Below are 13923 nucleotides of genomic sequence, written 5' to 3' on the forward strand. Positions count from 1 at the left end.
GGAAACAGTGGGAACAGATCTTTTTACAGTCAATGAGAAGGACTATATGATTACCGTTGACTACTACTCCAACTTTTGGGAAGTTGACTTCCTGGAGAACACGAAATCCAGGACAATTGTACGGAAGCTAAAAGCACACTTTGCAAGATATGGGATTCCAGACACACTGCACTCTGACAATGGACCACAATACACAGCAGAAGAGTTCAAAGAGTTCAGCAAAAAATGGGACTTTAAACACAAAACGTCATCCCCTGGCTACCCGCAGAGCAATGGAAAAGCAGAATCAGCAGTGAAAACAGACAAAAGGCTAATGGCTAAAGCAAAAAGAGCAGGATCTGATCCATATCTGGCCATGTTGGACCACAGAAACACCCCCTCTCAGGGTGTAGACAGCAGTCCAGCACAAAGCCTGATGGGCAGGAGAACTAAAACCCTCTTGCTGATGAGTGAAAATCTACTAAGGCCTGGGGTGACCAGCAATAAGCAGAAGATGATCATGGAGAGCCAACACAGGCAGGCACAGTACTACAATACATCAGCAAAAGATCTACCTCCACTACAAAGAAATGACAAGGTGAGAGTACAGCCATGGAGTGGACAGAGCAAATGGTGGCAGAAAGCCACGGTGATTAAGCCAGTAAACATGAGGTCTTATGAGATACTAACAGAACAAGGACAGACCTTAAGAAGAAACCGAAGACACCTTAGGAGGTCTAAAGAACAGGGAAACCACTTTCCAACTCTGGATAAGCCCCAAGAACTGAAGGAGACAATCACTGAGGATGAAGAGCACAAAGAACTACAGAAAAGTACACAGAGTACAGAGGGCCTCGCGGAGGACATCAGGGGTCCAGGGAGTTCCGAGGACCAGGGTCAGCCAGCCTACCGTGAGTCTTCAGCGGTTGCAGAGTATGCCCACAGTAGATATGGAAGACCCCTTTGCAGGCCCACACACCTAAAAGACTTTGTTTGAATCAATAGAGATGTTCATCATCATTTGTTTTAGTTCAGGTACTAGAGAGTACAAATGCTAACAAAAGTTAGTTGATATTGTTTAGTTGTTTAAAAAAAAAAAAAAAAGAGAAAGGATGTAGCAATATGTGCGGAACCTATTGTTGTGTGTTACTGTGTTCCTGGGGGGGCGCTTTAGGCGCGGGGCTGCTCCAACAGGTCATTGAGCAAGAGCAGAGTAGAAAGAAAGGCAGCAAATGAGTCCTGAGTAATAAAAGCTAAGTTGTTTGTTTCACATCTGGATTTGTGTCGACTTCTTACGCCGGGGAACACATCAAGCTTTAAACACTTGTAGCCAAAATAAAAAGACAGACAAAACGGACTAACACTAAACAAACGGTGCACGGAGAGACAAACAAACACGGTGAGAACAAACACTTTACGTTTACGATTTTATTTTACTTTTCCTTCTCCTTCTCCTTCTCCTTCTCCTTCTCCTTCTCCTTCTCCTTCTCCTTCTCCTTCTCCTTCTCCTTCTCCTTCTCCTTCTCTCTCTCCCGTTCTCCTCTTCCGAACACCCAACCCTGACTGAATGAAACGTGCATCTATATATACTGTTGTGCTGGGATTCAATTACTAATTAATTATTCACTTGAATCCCAGCACGTGAATTAATTCTGTGCAACCCCGTGCTCGCATATTATATTTTAAATGCACGTGCGTGATGTGCAATCCCGTGCCTAAATACAAATATACAATTTAAACACACGTGAAACACAGACCTGTTTATATCCCGTGTACCAATCTATACACCAACATTAACATACGCACGCATACATACAACATAGAACACACAAATGCACACAGGGGCGGGGCACTTTGCCACACTTGTGTATTTTACCTTTTTCCTGCTTGACAAAAGAAAATGTCTGTTTCAGTACACACCCTCTAAATGTAGTGTAGACCAGTGCTTTTCAACCTTTTCAGCTCAAGTATTAGTGTTTCCAGCAGGGACCGCCAGGTGTACCAGTAACTATGTGCAATCTTAAACGGCTGTTGTAAAACTGAGACCTAACCATTACAACCAGGTTTTGTTGTGTCTGTACTCACTTGTTTGTTGCCTCATTCTGCTGAACGGTTAATCTATGCAGCTGATGACTGCAATGAACTAAGCATGTTTATATTTTAAATATTTTGCAAGTGTTGTGTATGGAATTGGTGACCGCACCATTAACTGTTTACAGTTAATATGGAAATAGCATGCTGCAGCTCCCATGCTCAGTGTTAATGAAGTCCTGATCTGACAGCAACACAGACAGCTCTTATGATTACATGTTACTGTTTATTTTTCAGAACAAAACAGTGAGTTTGTTCTGCTATATTTACGATACTAAATATACCACAGCAAGCACATTGTCATGTATTTCAGATATTTTCATTAGCACAAGCTAAATTTAGAGAATGGCATTTTTTTGTTACTGCAATCAAGTAAGCTGCAATACATTTAATTTTTAATTCCCTTTATTTTTTTCTCAGCAGTACACTTCCTAGAGAGTCATAAGTATTTATGTGTGTTCTGCTTTCACATTTCTTAAACTTGTCAATTTTAAAAATAAACCTTGTTTTCCATGCAGCAGCTGACCCTGCTTTAAATACTAAAATACTGTTTTACATTATGGTATGCCTGCTTCTTTGGCTGAAGAGATATTATCAGCTCATCATCTAACTGGGGAATCTGCTGCGTAATTAAATCAGCCTTAAACTCCTGATGGTAAACAACACAATTAAATCTGTTATATCTGGGATGGAAGATGCAACAGACCAGAGCTGGAGTTGAGTCACAATTGGTCAACAGACCAAAAAAATCAGTTTGTGTTGCCTCAAAAATTTATTTAGGCACTCTACGATGTGACTGAAGATAACGTTGGGTTATTGAAGTTGGTACGGTAACCTTTTCACGTCCTTTTTTGTTTAATTGTTGAGCTGTTTGCTGCATTGCAGCTCTTTATTATTTTCTTTGTGTTAATGGCACCTGTGCAACACACAAACCGGTGTAATACCTCGTTTCCATGAACCTGTAGCACCGTGCTGGCATTGTTCTGTCACTGTTATGAAAGCGTGCCACATTGTTTCCATCATTCTTGTAAAAACCCATACCGTTCCCTGGCGTGTCAGCACCATGCCATGCCAGCATCCTTTCGTACCTGATACTGGCACGGCACGGTAGCTGCCCAGAGCCAGGTGGGTGTGTGTGGGAATGTGTAACGAAACAGAAAAAATGTGGGTAAACAAACAAAGAACTCTGGGAGGATTTTAAAATTAAAATGTTGATAAAAACATGTTGAGAACATAACATCCAAAAGCAACTGAATACTGCTGTTAGGAACATAAAAGTGTCACATTATCTCACCAGTCTACTCGAATAGAAATCAATGTTTCCCGGTGCTGTGAAGAAGAAAAAAGAAAAGCATTTTGGCCATTCACAAGCCTTATATTGAAATGGAAGAGAGATAGAGGGAAAGTTACAGATTTGCAGCAGCTGAAAACCAGCGATTATTTGTAGATGTGCTTGTTTTACTAATAGCAGAAAAGTTTGCTATCACGCAATACTGCCCGTGAGACTGCTGCCTTCTATGTAAATAGTGCATTGATATTTTTATTCTGCTTTCGCTCATTTTCATTTTTTTGTTTGTGAACTTCAATAATTCATACATTTTTCTGTAAATAAGATCAATAATTAAATTACATTTAAACAAAACGTTATTGTCAAAGAGTGTTTATGCAAAACCAATGTGAATTTACAATATAACAATATAACTTTATATAACTTAATATTATTCTGAGTGATAATGTAAATCTTCTATTGTCTTTTCCCTATAAGTGTTTTTAATATAAAAGCAATTAAAACCATTGCTTAAAAAACAAAACAAAAACCGATTTAACATATCCATCTTGACGCGTCTTCGATACCATGTGTTACCATGGTTACCATTGTACGTATTGCGTCATTTCTGTTATCTACACAGATTTATATATTTCGTGGGGACAACTTGGCATGCTTCCATTACTGTGCTGTTTAAGTAACGTGCTGACATGGTATGGAAATAGTAATCGTGGAAACGGAACAGAACCAGAACTGGAACGATAAACAGAAAAAAACCCCGAAATTTTTCATGGAACAGAAACAAAAAAAGAAACAAAATTTATTTGTTATGTTCTGGAACGAAAATGATATTCAAGATTTTGTTTATCGGTTAATGTCAGGGGTGCGTCAAAGAAGAACAGGGCAGGCTTGCTCCCCCTGGTGGTAAGACACCAAGAACTGTACACACCAATTAACCCCTCTTTCCCTACAGGTTCTAGGATCTGGCAAGACACTGGGATGCTTAACTGGACAGACAGCTCCAGACAGGTAAGTTCCAATGAAACTAACTTTATTGTTCCCGCAGAGGAAATATAAAATACTACAAATAGGTAAGTTAAAATTGATAATAATCGGCTCCAGTCCTCTCTTCTCTCTCTAAACAGACTGCAATCACTGGGAAACAGGTGCAGAAAGAGCTTCCATTAGCCGCACCCGTCTGCAATCAAAACTGCATCACTGCACAACAGGTCTATTTAAGTGGCAATTACCTTCAGCTCAATGTAATTTAGTCACCCCTGTGACATTGATAATGTTTTTCATTCCCTTTCAGCCTGTTCTCTCCGTCTCTTTCCATTGTTTTCAAACATACAATAATTTGAAAAAAGCGCTCTTCCCATTTCAGTGGTCAACAGTGTTGCCAAGTCTCCCAAAACAAGCCCAACCCATTTCAGAGGGAGGGGAATGAGTGTGTTTTTACAAATTCCATATATTTTTTTAGTAGTTCTATTTTTTTTTGTAGTTCTAGTTTTTCTTAGTTGAACTGGTGGGGATAGAATGATTAAAAAATTCTAATGACATGCATATACATAGACACCAGTCAATTACGCAGCCCGCGACTCTAAAAAAATTCAAGCGACGTTTTAAACAACAAGCCCAATTCCGCTTATTATATGTGGACTTGGCAACTGCGGAGGTCAACAACAGAGCATTACATCACAGCCAGCTAATGAAATTCAACATTACATTTAGCTTTCTTTTTCTGGAGCAGCCAACAAATCAAATAGCACTCTATCTTCAGTTCACACTTCCACCTTGCGGTCCTTACGTGATCAGTCTTGTATTCGCTCAAACTAAACAGGTACTGTTATAATTATTAACTTATTATTAAGCTATGTACACAAAAAAACAAGCTGTAAAAGTATATGTGGCAAGTGAAGCGCTTTGTTAATAATCAGAGGTTTGCTAGTTATATTAAGAGTTAAGACATTTTTCTGTTGACGAGAAAACAGCAATGTTTATTGTATAATGAAATTATTTCATTGTATTCTCAATCATTTAACGATTCGTGATTTAATTTCATTTCATTTCCATTGTTAGATCCAAAAGCAGTATGTAGAAAGGCTGTACATGTTACAATTGTTGTCTTACCTTGAAATGTGCATACCGATGATAACAATGTTCCTCTAGTGCAGTTCTTCCCACTGTGTGTTTGTTTTAATTTAAGTTATTCAAACTGAGTTAGAAATAGTCAATGCAGTGTGCTACTTGTATGCCGCAGGAAATGGCTGGTACAGCTGGATTACATTTTTTTCCCCCTGAAATTCAGTGAACACAAGCAGTGAAATGAGCACAGATTAGAAAGCAATGTGTTTACGGGAATGCTAGATGTAGATCTGTTTGTTTTTAAATAATGCTGTCTAAAAAAAGAAGTCTGTAATTTTGACAAGACAAATGTGCCATCATACTGCGTAAGTTATTTAGTTAGTACAGCAATCTGTTGCGTATCCGCCCATCCCATATCCGCCCTAGCCGTTTATCCACCATGAGCAACCTCTTCTGCAACTTTAGTTTATTATTGAACAGAGAAGATTAGTTCAGAGATTGTAGTTCCTACCAAAGTTTTCGTACACTGTATTGTATGTGATCAGTGCGCTGCCGTTGCTGGTAGTGTCACGTGAGCCGTTAAATGTGTTCATATGTAAATAAATCCTGTTCACCTGCGGGATGTATAAAGGTCTCAATCTCCTGCCTGTAACTCAGCAGTGAATGCACGCACCCACACGGCAGACGACTACTCTCTCACAAGCACTGATACATTGTCTCTTTCTACACAAGGGATTTGGGGGCGCTCCCTAATAAAAGCTGAATCTCAAAACAATAATTGTGTGACTATAGTAATTGTTACAGCTGTGTATAACGGACCACACAGGAGGCTGTGGTCCAGTGGTTAAAGAAAAGGGCTTGTAACCAGGAGGTCCCCGGTTCAAATCCCACCTCAGTCACTGACTCATTGTGTGACCCTGAACAAGTCACTTCACCTCCTTGTGCTTTGTCTTTCAGGTGAGAGGTTGTTGTAAGTGACTCTGCAGCTGATGCATAGTTCACACACCCTAGTCTCTGTAAGTTGCCTTGGATAAAGGCGTCTGCTAAATAAACAAATAATAATAATATTTAAATCAGGATTAATTCATCCGACTTTTTACATATCCACCATTAGTCTGGTCCCACCGCAGTTGGATATGCGACAGATTGCTTCACATTACAAAGCTATTTCAGTTAATATACTGTATATTCATTTATTAACACACCCATAATAAAAGAAAATAGGTAAAGGGGAAAAATTCAGACTACATACATATCTTATTATTATATATCACGTGGTTAAAGCTATTTGTTTAGAAATATTAGTAGCACAACGTGTGATTGTGTAGAAATCGTTTTTTTGCAAAAACTGCGTAATTGTATTTTGGGAGTTGTTTGCAGAGCACCTGGAGTTTGGACAACAGGTTGGGAACCACTGCCTTTGTGCTTAATAATAACTTGTTGAGGATTTTTTTCTGCATATCTTCTGTTTAAACAGAGTAGCTATACAATAACACATATGTAGGTATGGTAACTATATAATGCTTTGAAGAGAGTTTGGCACAAAAGTGTGTTTTTTTTGGTATTACCTTTCAAATACACAGCAGCTGTGTAGAGCCCTGGAATTATTTTTTTTTTATTAAGTTAAAAACACCACAGAGTTGAAAGGTGGAACAGAACGAAGAAATAAATCAAGTTGCATATTTGATGGATCCATGATCTCGATTAGCTGCAGAGTTTATTTCAGACAAACATCACATTAAATTATTATGTTGAATGTAAGGATGCTAACCCACCAAGATTGTTGGAAAATGTCGCTGTTTTTAACTGTTTAATATATATATATATATATAATCTCGAACGGAGGCAAAAAAGAGTTGCAACGGAGAAAAGAAAAAAGAAGCGGGCTGCTGTCATTTTCTTTTAAGGCTGCAACATAGGCATTGCTGTTTCTATAGACACATGTCGACTTGAAATTTTTTTATTCATCAAATGTGTTTGAATGTTCATGTTGACCAACCCTTATCTCAACATTTGGTATATTTTATTTTATAATTACGGTATTGTATGAATAAAATGTGTTGCTCACCTTACTACACTGTGGTATGAGTGTATCTTTTGATAGGGTTGAAAGTTCCTGGTAATAGTCATTTTGAGTCCAATCTTTATTCCTGCAACTATCGGAACAAAGACCCTTATTTGTTCTTAATTATACATGTACTTAATCCAAATACAGTATTTCTATGGTTGTCACTACATTTACATAGTAATCCATACAGTGTGTTTTGGTGAGTAGTGTTTGTTTTGGTACAGTCGCCTACTTCTGCCTAAATGCTGATACCTCTTTAGTGATGTCATCAGGAAAGGGCAATCCCAACATTCTAATTCATTAATGAGCATTCATAGCCCAAAAACATGAATCAACTCTAGAATGTTCCAAAATTGGGTTTTGTTCCAAAAGTAACTTTCATTTTATTTTAGATATTAAACCTGGAGTGGAATGGACCCGGAACATTAGCTAAGACGAGATGATCATAGTGCATGCTGGGATTGTTTATTTCAACTAGGACTACGATCCAGGTCAGTGAGATACACTACCCGACAACCCAACAGCTTTCACAATACACAAAAGCCTCCCCTTTTAGACTGTTCTTTGGAATTGTAAACGCTCCGATGTAGTTAAATAATTCAATAAGGCACAGCATGTTGGCCGTGCACATTGTTGTGATGACAACACCGATCTTTCTTCTTGTACAATTAGAATGTTGGATGGGCAGCTGTAAAGTGCAGTGGAGTGGAAAGCCTATTCCGTGCCACAGCTCATTACCTTGCCAGGGAACTGTGCCTTGTCATATGATCTGGACTCCAGGTCTCTGACTAAATGGTTTCCACTGCATTTGATCAATTGAACACTCTCCTATGAGCCCTGTTGATAAATATTGCACAACTCCCAGTCTGTGTCTAACACAAGCATGGCTTGTGGAAGAGCAGTGGCTGTTTCAGGCTGCATTGTTCTTAGTACAGTCTCTCCTGGAAAGGTTCTTTATACTGTTAAGTGCAGCAATGTTAGATGGGTAACTGCATTGTAACACACATCTACTGCCTTTTGCTGACTAGAACAAACCTGATTGAATGTAATTAGTCTGTATTGCATAGTTCTGCTTTATTTGTAAAGGGTACGCATCATCGCCTGCTTCCTTTAACATTCATGAAAACAAGTGGCTTTGAAATAACTAAATCTAAAAGACCATCAAATGACGAATTGTCTTCAATGGAACAAAACTTCTAAAAACGGAGAAAGACTGTCAATCGATTACAATATTTGATCAGTTAATTTATGGCATTAGTTGATTAATCGGTAGATTAATCTGTGCACATTTTTAATAAAGTTAACAATATTATAGCGGCTAAATAAAAAAATCATTATTATTATTTTTTATTTTAGTAAATGTAACACATTTTCACAGAACAACCATTCTTTCGGGCCACTGTCAGTCACATAGGAGTACCTGAAAACATAAGACAGCTGAGCTGCGTTTCCAGCATTGGTTGTTTAATCTACCATTATAGCTATGTACTTGACTTCCTTCCTACTTGAACCTGAGGCACTGAAGAGATTAAGCTGTTCTGAATCTTGTTACAGGTATCTGAGAATACTGTGGCTATTGACAAGTGATTGCTTAACATTGCTATTGTAGTCAGAAATCAGAGAAAGTAATTCCACATATTACCTTTATTTGAGGAATTGGTACCTTCATTGTGCCCTCTGAATGCCAGTTCTTGCTTGCCAAGGTATACAACAGAATCAATCAAGTATTTAAGAACCTCACGATTGTTTCTCACTTGCTCATTGTGATGAACTGTATCCCTGTGCTTCTGCTCATCGAGTTGAACATCACTCTGGGTTTGTTTAAAAGTTTTAAGTGTAACAGTAGCTCGCAAGTGGCTTTGGGAACGCTCATGTTTTAGTGCTGACTTCGTTAGACAGCCTAGATTGCTGTAGCCAGTGCTGTTCTATATTGCCTTTTCTGTACTGAACAAAATACAATTCCAGCAGTATAGTTTTTTTTTTACTTGACAGCTACCGGTAAGCCACAGATACCTTTCATAATTTGAATTTTGGAAGTGGTGAGTATATTTTTCCTTTCCTGTGTCAGTTCAGGTATTTGTAGTGTATCAATTATTCACATTGATGACAGTCCAGTCCTCTTGTTTAATTACTAAAATCTGTTTTTCTCGATAATTATTTTTCTTTGTTTTGCTTTCTTCATGCTTTGGCTGTTTTCAGTAGTTTTCAATAGTATTCAATCTTTGACTTCAGAGCTGCTGTTTGTTTAATTTCCCTTCTTTTCTTCATTAGGTATTTTTTCTCTTGCATGATCTTCTGGTCGCATTTTGTACTCTGTGTTCCAACTATGTTTTTTGCTGTTTCTATAATTACTTTTGTCACTTCCTCATAGATTTTGTTTACCTTGATTGCTTCATCTTTTTGCAGATCTTGAAGAGCATTGAATCTATTCTACAGTTCCAGTTAAAACAACAAGCTTTGCTTCGGGAGCATTTCTATGTTGATTGTGTTGGATTTCGTCATCACGAGTTTTGCTCTCTCCAGTGCTGTGTTTAAGTGTATTTTGCAGCTTACAAGTCTGTGTTCACTTCTTGTGTTAAAATTGTTTAGTACTGAGACATCTTGTACGGTGTGTTTCTTGTTGGTGAGTATGTAGTCTCATTCTTCACTCCGTTGGGTCCTCTCCATGTCCATTTCCTGATGGGTTTCTTCTGGAAGGAGGTGTTCATGATGAATAAGTTTTTGTTCTCTGCAAATTCGACTAGTCTGTCGCTCTTCTCGTTCCTGTTGCCATGTCCAAATTTGCAGACTGAATTCTCATCCTCTTGCTGGGCTCCTATTTTGGCGTTGAAGTCACCGATGATGAACTTATAGCGGCTCTTCCCATTTTCATGTAGTTCTTGTACTTCTTCATAAACTGCCATGGTCCAGCCTCCGGAGAATGAGGGCCATGTTTTTGTCTGTGCTTTCATCATGGGGAGGTTGGCCATAACTCACCATGCTGGCCAGGCTGGTTGCTGAGTGCCCCTTCCACTTTGGCAGAGTATGTTACTCAAGCTTTCACAGCATGGTTGAACCTGCTAGAGTCAGGGGACCCCGCTGTACATTGTCTCGAGAACCCGTTGTCACCCTCCTGCCACTTTGAGGCAGTGGAATTTGGACTTTAGGAGGGAGATATATATATATATATATATATATATATATATATATATATATATATATATATATTGTAAAAGAACCGCTGCCACACGGGTTCGTTGCCCCTTTAAAAATACGACCCAACACACTGGAATGGATTTTTATGCGCTGATGCACTATTTTTAATTCACACAAAATAAACAAACACGAAATAAACACCTAGCTCTTTCGGAGCACTAACTCAACTTTCGGGAACAACCTGACTACAAGTAGGACGGCTAAGCCATTTTCCCACCAAACCAAACACAACAAACAAACAAAACCACACAGGTTTACACTGCTTATGTTTTTCCTCTTGACTGTCCGGAAGCAGAGCACCTCTTCTGCCTCCTTCTACTCAGCAGCCCTGAGCAAACTGACTGTTCTCTCTTTATACCCTGCACCTGGTTCTAATTTATAATTACCACCAGGTGCAGGGGATAGTTAACACTCAAATAAATTAACAAAACAATTAAACAAATTAAATTCAACAATAAAGCAAAACAGTTAAACAATAAACCGAATACAATTAAATTAAACAAATGTGCATTTCGCACATGTTTTTTCTTCAGAGAGGCTTTAACCCCTTCCCTGCTGTCTTACAATATATATATATATATAGTGAACCGGCCGGCACCACTCACGGTTCTTTGCCCCTTTAAAAACTGACCCAGCACACAGGAATGGAGGTTTCAAAAGCGCTGACGCGCTAATTTTTAATAAACAAACAAAACACAAAATACACAAAAACAAACACCTAGCTCTTCTTTGAGCAATAACTAAAACACAAATCAGGAACCTAAACTAAAGACAGGACAGCTAAGCTGTTTACCTGTTGCACAACAAAAGGCTCAACACTACCTTTTTCTTTTTTATTACGGCTGTACTCACACACCAGCACAGTCGGGCTTCTACACTCTTCAGCAGCCCTGAGCAAACTGACTGCCTCTCTTAAATACCCTGCACCTGGTTCTAATTTTCAATTACCACCAGGTGCAGGGGATAATTAACAATCAATTAATTAACAAAACTAACCAAAAATGTGCATGCGCATATGCCTTACGCAGGGAGGATTTTAACCCCCCTCCCTGCTATGTTACAATATATATTCTATAACAGTGTGAATGCCAGAGCTACAAAAGTGTTCGAAAAACTTTTCAACACGGTGTGCTTTGTCTTGGGACAACTGCATACAAAAATCTCCTCCAGTGTTTTAAATCGAGGTCTCTCATTTGTTCCAACAAGTAATGTTAATGTTTTGGGTCTTAAGGTAAATTGTTTTAAGTTTACATGCCAATTACATTAAAAAAATAATATTTTAACTTGTCAAAAGCTGTCGTTGACTCTGATATGCAAAATAAAAAGAAAAGAACACTGTTCAAAAATAAATCTTATTTTCTTCCAAATCTAAATCCTAGTATTGTGACATTTTCTAATTTAGTGGACGTGCATATATTTCATGGGAACCGCACGTCCTGAACTGGTTTATACCGCTTATAAAACGGCTATTCCAAAGTTAACTGTCATTTAAAAAAACAAGAAGCTTTTATTGTGTATACATCAACAGTATTATATAGTCCCAAAGGACATAACCTTTCATTAGTATTCAAGAATGTGTTTGAAGTTTCACATGTTAAAAATAAACTACACATTTCCATTTATTGTGTTCTGCATTGAAAGTCAAAAGTAGAGGGTGGAGCACAAGCTGATGATGTGGATAGTCTAGGTGGCATTTCAAATGGGGAAGGAGGCAGTTCCACTGGACAACGGGGGTCATTGTCAGCCATTTTTAGTTTTGATTTAGCCTTTCTGATCTCAAAAGATTATTTTTGTCAGTTGCCAGACACACTCGCACCCAGGTTGTGCCAGGTTAAATCCAGGTTGGTAATATGGGGGTGGTTTTTGGCCTTGTCGTTTCATGTACAGGTACACATTATTGCTGGTCTTAAACTCGCTGTCAACAGAGGGTCAATAGCATCATACCAAATGTAGTCCACTTGATGTGTCTAACTGGTGGATTAAGCGGGTTTAGTCCACTTGATTGGATTCAAATTAGTACACCTGCTAATCCCGATTGCAGTGTACCAGAAATTAATCATCGCAGTGGATCATCTGCTAAATCAGACTAAACAAGATCCCGATTGCAGCGTACCAAATCAGATTCGTGATGATCCTGTTCAAGTGGATTAACTTAGTACTGTGAAGGAGAAGACTAACTTAGTACACTTGCTCATCCTAAGCATTTACTACTTACATTTTTTTGCAGAGACAGCTGCATATTTCCTCTGAAATGACTAGTACTTGATCTGAAAACTTGATTCCGTACATTTCTCATGTCTGTCACATTCAGGCAGTCAGATCTGTGAGAATAAAGCCTTACACAATATATACATATAGGCCCTACATTTCAAATAAATGTTTTAGTCATGTACCTTTGGTACCATTTTCCATTTAACGCAATACAATTTTAGTTAAGATGCTTTTACTATAAACAACTAATGGTCCATTATCACAGAATTTAACTTTTCTGTGCCTATGCAGCAGAGTCGGCAGCTTAAATGCAAGTATGATCTGCCAGTCTGAAATGTGCATTGATGCACATATGTCTGATGTAATAAAAATGTGTCTTTCTTTTTGTACAGATCCTTTTATATATTTATCTGACACTCAATTCCACATATCAGATTAGTAAAGAAGGGTTTATACAGCTATGGCCAAAAGTTTTGCATCTCCTAGAATTTGAGGCGTAATTAAAAAAAAAACTATATGAACATAATTTACATATTTTATTTAACATCATTGTGACAGCAGCAGGCAGCCCCAGGCGATGCGGAGCAGCTGGCAGCCCCAGGCGATGCGGAGCAGCAGGCAGCCCCAGGCGACCCAGGCTGGCATCTGTGAGCGGAGCGGGCATGGCATCCCCGGGTGGTGCGAGGCAGGCATCCTTGAGCGGTGTGAGGCTGGCATCCCCGAGCGGTGCGAGGCTGGCATCCCCAAGCGGTGCGAGGCTGGCATCCCCGAGCGGTACGAGGCTGGCATCCCCGGGCGATGGCGAACTGGCATCCCCAGGCGATGCACGACAGGGCGGCAGCGGTCCCTCAGGAGGCGATTGCAGGAGGGGAGCCAGGACCAGCGGTGGTGCTGGGGTTGGCCCTCTTCTCAGCCGCGGTGACCTGGCCGTTTTCCCCCTTGCTCTTTTTAGCAGCCTGTGCAAGGGCAGCTGCGGACCACCAGGCTTCGGTTCGGGTCCGTCCTGTCGTGAAGGGAGAGGCAGCTC

The 13923-nt window shown here is 39.3% G+C and overlaps 1 long non-coding RNA gene across 3 annotated transcripts; it reads left to right on the forward strand.

The window, feature by feature from the left end:
- Positions 1 to 322: 322 nt before the first annotated feature.
- LOC131697545 (uncharacterized) lies at positions 323 to 12040 on the forward strand. Of its 3 annotated transcripts, none has more exons than XR_009307357.1 (5): positions 323 to 1378; positions 4311 to 4366; positions 4483 to 4566; positions 7883 to 7981; positions 9483 to 12040. It is a non-coding gene; the product is annotated as an uncharacterized LOC131697545 (long non-coding RNA). The 3 variants fall into 3 exon arrangements; XR_009307358.1 differs by lacking the exon at positions 4483 to 4566 and having other exon boundaries at positions 9483 to 9529; positions 9897 to 12037; XR_009307356.1 differs by lacking the exon at positions 4483 to 4566 and having other exon boundaries at positions 9483 to 12039.
- Positions 12041 to 13923: the final 1883 nt, after the last annotated feature.

Source organism: Acipenser ruthenus, chromosome 15 (genome assembly GCF_902713425.1).
Source record: "Acipenser ruthenus chromosome 15, fAciRut3.2 maternal haplotype, whole genome shotgun sequence".
In the NCBI taxonomy this organism is placed as follows: domain Eukaryota; kingdom Metazoa; phylum Chordata; class Actinopteri; order Acipenseriformes; family Acipenseridae; genus Acipenser; species Acipenser ruthenus.